Genomic DNA, 7,070 nt, shown 5'->3' on the forward strand with positions numbered 1-7,070 from the left:
AGTATGTACCTTTTCTTCAAGGCCCAGCCTATGAATGTATCATTGTGATGCACAATTAATATATCTATTGTTAAAAGAGATAAAAAAAGATTTATGCATGAAGCACCGGTCCTCTTTTAAACTTTTGAATATTCCAAAAGTCAATAGAGAACAAGTTACCCGATCGATATGACATGCCAATGACAACTTCGTCAATTTCAAGCGGAAATGCGTAGGGGCACGCGAGTGCCGGGGGGAAGGGGGGGGGGGGCTCACATGCCAATTCCTCTCGCCCGTTCGTTTTACCTTGTGATTCACGCAGTAGTTTAATCCTACATGAGGCCACCTTAAAAAAGAAAATCCCTCAAAAGGTTTCAAGTTTCAATGATGAAACTTATGGTTTTTTTATCTAAAGCTCTCAAGTTTCAACTAGTTTCAGAGATATAATTTTAAGCAATTTTTCTATCGGTCGTATACACAAAATAATTGATTTTTATCGATCGCTCATACTAAGTTTCAACATTGAAACTCAGCATATTTCTAATGGTTAAAATATATTCAAAATGGATCTTATTTGAATGAGCTGGCCATGAGAAACACGAATATGAAAACATAACTTAATCTATAATTTTTGTTTAAAAGATATTAAACTTTAAAAATCAGAAGCCAAAATATAAAGCGGGCACCAGGACATGCGTGCCACAAATCCTCTCCCTAATTTCAACATATGCTGGCGCGGTCTCTCGAAGATGTTCATAGGGGTAGGGAGTGTGTCCGTGCGTTCATATGGATGAGTGTGTCGTATGTGAATGGTATGTGTTTATACCGTGTTCCTAAACAAACGATAATGTTAAAGAACTGACATTTTATTCCTAGTGTTTCCCGAGCGACGCAATCTCGGCCACATAATGCACCGTTCATGTTACTCATCACAATTCCCATCTCTTTACCAAACACATTCACTCTCTCAGCCCCGTACTGGCCCCGTCCCCATTCCCCACAGTGAACACCACCACCCCTTGTGATTTTGCTTCCGCTGTCGTCGATGCTCAACGAGATGGCTTGAGGCAGCTGCTGGTCTATGGCTGATCGAGTGGTTCATGATGCGCTCGAGGAGAGAGCTTGAGGTGTGTGCACATCTGCGAGACACTGCTGGAATTATCCTTTTTGCTAAGTGCCCAGGAAACTTTGCCAAAGGGCAATTAAAACTCGATAAACACTTTGCCAAGTTCAGCTTTTGGCATACGGTGCTCGGCCTACACCTTCATGCAAAGATCAGTGTGTCGAGTTCCAACCATCGGGAACTCCTTAAACACTTTTGTCGAGGACTAAACAGGGTAATCGACCCAATAAAGTTACTTGACGCTTGCCACATGGCCCATGGATTTGCCGAGCTTCAAAAAACCGGTTGTAAGTGCATGTAGTGCCTCATGAGGGTTTTGGATGATTTTATGGACAAAACAGTTCGGGACTAATGTGTTAGCTAGTGTACAGTCTAGCAGTAGACCCTCAGGATTTGGTTTCATCGAGTGTTACGACCCTTAAAAATGTTGTGCTAACATTGAAGAATATCAAATGCCTAGTTAGAACAAATGATGATACTCAAAAGAGTGAAGCAGATACATAGACTATTGTTAACTACTTTTCTTTTGCTTCTATTTGAGTCAATAGGAAAAACTGTACCATCACGGGGGCTCTAAGCAAAAGTAAGACTGAAATCTTCTAGTGTGTGCTCAGTCCAAACCTAAAATCTTTGAGTGAATACTTTGAGAGTGTTACAGAGAGTCCTTTTGGCTTATGAATCCGAGGTGTTAGTGTTTAGGACCCTCTAGCGCATTTGCCTCACAGTACAACTGGTTATCTTGTTTGGCAGGAATACCATGCGTGAGAGAGAGAGAGAGAGCTGCTTTAAAATCTGCCCGTTAGCCACGTCCCATGTTGACGTTCGCATTGTGAAAATGGTCAGATTGTAAAATATTTTTCTGATGAGGTCATTTTGTGCCCAAATTTACCGACAAAGTTAGAACAGTGATTTCGGCCGTGCCGAAGGGGTGAATTCATGAAAATGCCGAGAGATAGGCTGACAAAAGACTCGAACCCGTTGTTCCATCGATCGGGAACGAGTGTGTCACTGTGTCTAGTAGTCTAGCATGCGCATGAACGGGAGCATATTCCTCCCATATTGTAGGAGGAGTACAGTGTATTCTAATCGATTTGATTTGATTCGATTCCATTGTCAGGTATTGACGTACCACTACTGTATTTCATGAGTAAACACCACGGACCACCTGGCCGGAAATTCACAGAGATCCTCCATGTGTCAGCTCAAGATCGATCTCTATGCACACTGCACGATGCTGAGAGCTCAGCTCGTAGTGCTTGCATGCGTGTCTCCATCGGTTCGCGTGCGCCAAATCGTCCGACTATCCCGGCCCGAATCGACTGCTCGAGGACGCCCAACGCCGCCCCAGCTCCCATCGTCGGCGTGTGCGCAGCAGCCAGACACGGCAGCTCGATCTCCTAGCTGGATCATACTACATACCGATCGTGTTAGGCAGAGAGCACAACGTACGTAAGTAGACGTAGCTTACGGTTCTCAACCAAAATTCAAACAACAATTAACGGGTGGATGGATTGTCGTTTGACAAAGGAACCATTGTGATGCGGAGCTCTCAAAAAAAAAAAATGAAACTCCATGGGCACTAGCACCCACGGATTTATTGATATAGAAGAAGCATCCCCCTCATGAGAATTCCAGAAATTCGTCCCCGACGTGGATCGAACTCTGGTCGTTAGGTTTACAATCATGCGCCCCCAACCACTGGGCTATGCCCGGAGCTCTCGTCATGAAGAAAGCAGAGCAGCTGATGTTCCATACGCATACGCATCCGTACCGTACGTCCAAAGTGCATTACGTACTCGAGGGCGACGTGAAGCCAAGAATGGCTCTTCCCAGCTCAGCTCGACGAGACCGACGCGGCGTTGCTCAGCTCGTAAAGTCTCCATCGGTTCGCATGTGTCAACCAAACCGATTAAAATCGTCCCAGTATCCCGGCAACAAGCGACAGCTCGGCAACCCCCATTTCCCCGAATACAACATCGGCGCCATACTGCGACGGTGCCCATCGCACGCACCCAACAAACACGGCAGAATTGGCGGCCAAACGCACGCCCGTCGACTTCGTCCTCCGCCGTAAAGCAAACGACAAGCGCACAAAATCTGTATAAAGAGATGGTCAGGGCATCTCCTCGGCCTAACCGTCGGAACACACCTCGTCACCCAATGCAGTACCCCATCAGTCACGGACATTCCCGGTAGTCCGAAATTCTGTAAATCTGATGCAAAGCAGGGGAAGGTTTGTAGGCGTCCAGACCGCCGCCACGTACTCGTCTGAACCCTGTCCCAATCAAAAACATCTCATGTGGCCGCACCCTTTCACGTGACCGCACCTCCCCTGCCAGCGTCGTATTCGTGCTGGCCCAGAGAAGACACGACCTGTCACTGAAGCTGGCATTGTAGCGACGCGCCGGACAACAACATCTCCTACACCACATCTTGCTCTTCGAGCATGTTCAGTTCCGAAGAGACGTGACAGAACAGGGCGGGACAACTTTCTAACACATTGAAACCGGCTGCCCATGTGTCCGTCTGCCGGCATTAAACTGACGTGGCGGCAAGGATATCAACTCCGACAACCGCATTGAAACAACCCGCCGCTTGGCCTGACCAACGCCTGCTATTTTTATGTGGCCACGCCCGCCACGATTCGCACAACACCATGCCCACTTCCGTCAACTCAAAGTGCATCACCTCCGTCAAGGCCGTGAGCTCAAAAATGACGTGGAAGAGCCTCTCGACGGAGTAGAAACACGAGTTTGCCGGCCTTGTGGCCAGCTAGCCGGCCTATCGTGCGCGGTGGATAGAGACCGGTTTGCTGACGAGCTCAACAAAGGTGAGGGACGACGACCTGACGACAAGTCAGTGCCCTTGCCCGGGCCGATTCATCCCAGCTTCATCATGGAGCAGGCGTAGGCGCACTTCAATGCTGTCATGACGGAGCAGGAGCAAGCGCCACCGGTATTGACGTTCTGGCTGGTGCAGGAGGAGTACCGTTGCAATCTCGACCTCCTTGCGCATCACCAGCCTGCGGAGGGTCAAATCTACAATGAGTTCACGAGTGCAGAAGCCATGGCGGATCGATATTTCACGTAGAATCCAGATAAAATTAGCGTCACAGATGATTCTGATTCCAACCCGGCCGGGTCGGTATATCACAATGGAGGCATGTGGACTGGATCGTGTGTTCTGTGCTGTACGGTAGCTTACGATTCTCAACCTCCTCTCTCTCCATCGTTTGACATTATGTAAAGTCAAATCTTATAATTAACAGGTGGATCGATCGCGCCAGATCCAAATGAAGGAGCAAGTAGTATAACTAGCCTGTCAAAAGATCCATCGATGTCGATGATGATGACATCCGCGCTTAATTAAGCAAGCAACTCGGAAGCAAAACAGCATAATACCAGGTTTATTCTCTACCGGAACTAGATGCCAGCGACACTCTGCTTACCCTATTATATTTTTCTCCCTCTCCATGACCTCATCTCAGATGTTTGCATCGAATATCCATCCATTTTGTATTCCTTTGACATTAGTGAAGTCAAATTCAAACAAGAGCTACTAGCTAGCGCTGGTCCAGTGACAGGTGCACACATATCATTTTGGAGCACGTGAAATGGGGATAGTTAATCGGATTGATCATGTCGGTCAATCCATCTGTTAATTACGTGTAAATCCGTTGCTTCCCTCCTCTTTCCCCTCGCGCTCCCGTCGCCCCTGGCCACCCTCCCTCCTCTCCGGCTCTCCCCCTTCGCTGCCGCCGGCAGCGGCCCCCGGCGCAGCAAGGGTGGCGGCGCCAGCGGCGGACTTCTCTTCCCCGCGCACTTGGAGACGGAGGCGGGGCTCCTTCCCTCCCGGCAGCCGGCTGGGTAGAGCTCGATGGAGCGTCCGGGGTGGTGGTGGTTGTTTGGGTCGGGAGAAATCGATCCCTGGCGGCTTGTCCGTCACCGAGGCGATGACGCCTGCGGGCGCCGCCGTTCCTTCCTGAAGGGCGCCGTATATACCCCTTCCACTCCATCCTCCGCGTACTAGGGAAACCCTAGGACTAATCTGGACAACAGTGGCGTCGTCGTTACATTCCTTTCTTGAAGGTGCTGCTCGGTATGCGACGATTCAAAGTGCTAGGAGAGCGGTGGGACATTTCCGGATGGCGCAGCGGTTACCGGTCATCTTCATTTCGCTAATCTGTCGGTGTTGTCATTTGTTTTCTTTTTTATTTCGCTCTCGCATTTTTTCCTTTGGGCTTTGTTGTGTTGCGGCTCCGGCGAGCTTGTTGTATCGATTGGTTGCTTTATACTATAAAGCGAGGGGAAACCCTTTATCGTCTATTACGTGTAAATCCTGATGTGATCTCGCATCCTTGGATCAAGTTCGTATCGGAACTGATCAATCGCTGACGCTGTTGGTGCGCGCGCACCACCGGCTCGCGCCGTTGCGTGTATGCTTTTCCCCTTTAAAAACAAAATGTCAACCAGCCGTTGTGTTTGACTTTCTACCGATCAAATCGATCGCCGCTTGCGCCCGGGCGAGCACTATATATGCACGAGCTCCGACCGCGTCCCAAAGTCAACCACGTACGTTCGCTGGGCAGCTAGATAGCTCTACGCAGAGGCGCACTCTCTCATCTTGCCTCTGCCATTGCCCTACGATCGAGCTAATTTTCCATGGACGCCGACGACTGGGGTCTCGGAGCGGTCGTGAGGAGCTGCGGCGGCGGCAGCGTCCCCGGCTACGAAGCAGAGTCTCCTCGTCGGGAAGTCATGCGTGCGCGGGAGGATCCAGCGGAATTCATGGGGCGACCGGCGAGGGCGGCGTCCACGCCGTCTTCCTTGTACGACATGCTGGGGTACATGGACCTGGAGCACGAGCAGCTGCAGCAGCGGGCGCCGTTCTCCATCACGCCTTCGTCCGGCCGTGAGCGGGCGCCGGATCAGCACGAGGTGCTCATCTCCTTTCCTGCAGCTGCAACCTCGACGTCCGGGCAGGCGCTGCCGGCGAGTAAGCAGGCCGCCCGGAAGCCGGGAGGTGCTGGAGCCCTCCGGCGGCCCAAGAGAGGCAAGAGCAAGAAGAGCCAAATGAAGAAGGTGGTACGCGAGGTGCCCGTGGCCGACGGCGGCGTCAACGGCCCCGACGACCAGTGGGCGTGGCGCAAGTACGGGCAGAAGCCCATCAAAGGCTCCCCCTACCCTAGGTAACCACCTAACTTCTATTTTCCGGTTGATCAAGAACACCACGCCATTAGTCTAGTGACATGATGTACTGATGCTGAAATGATGCGCATGCAGAGGATACTACAAGTGCAGCAGCATGAAGGCGTGCACGGCGCGGAAGCTGGTGGAGCGCAGCCCGGCCAACCCCGGCGTGCTCCTCGTCACCTACATCGCCGACCACTGCCACGCCGTGCCCACCACCATAAGCGCGCTCGCTGGCACCACGCGCCACCCGCCCCAGTCGCCAGCGTCCGACGACACGGCATTGAACCGCAGGGACGACAGCGCCGACGTCTCGTCATCCGCGGCTGGCGCGGACGACGAGTCCGAGCTCTGGTCGCCCGTGGACATGGACGATTTCTTCGCCTCCTTTGACGACGATTTTGATAGTTTCTACGAGGACGACGACCTGGAGCGACGGGTCTCGTTCTAGCTAGCTCTATTAGCAGTAGTACAAGAATCAGCCACGGTGATGGAACAAGAGCTCGAAAGTTTTTTCGCAGGATTGGCATGGGAGATGTTCATGGTTGCAAAGGGAGGCTCTTACGAAAATGGCCATATATATTCTTTGAAGCAAGCAAAGGAACAAAAAATGCATCCTCAAATTCTTTCATTACACTGTGGTTTATGACTTCGCGTCTCCGCCCAAGGAAAAAACGATACATCTTATAGCATCTCTAGACCTTCCCCAATAGTACGGCTAGTTGTAGTTGTGTGGGTTACGCAATTTTTGAATTGTTTTTCTAATTCTCAATAGCATT

General features: G+C 50.8%; 1 pseudogene; it reads left to right on the plus strand.

Moving 5' to 3' along the window:
• The first annotated feature begins 6,174 nt into the window (after positions 1-6,174).
• Positions 6,175-6,742, plus strand: LOC123055657 (WRKY transcription factor 22-like; annotated as a pseudogene).
• The last annotated feature ends 328 nt before the right edge of the window (positions 6,743-7,070 follow it).

The sequence above is a fragment of the Triticum aestivum genome, chromosome 1A (assembly GCF_018294505.1).
Source record: "Triticum aestivum cultivar Chinese Spring chromosome 1A, IWGSC CS RefSeq v2.1, whole genome shotgun sequence".
In the NCBI taxonomy this organism is placed as follows: Eukaryota; Viridiplantae; Streptophyta; class Magnoliopsida; order Poales; family Poaceae; genus Triticum; species Triticum aestivum.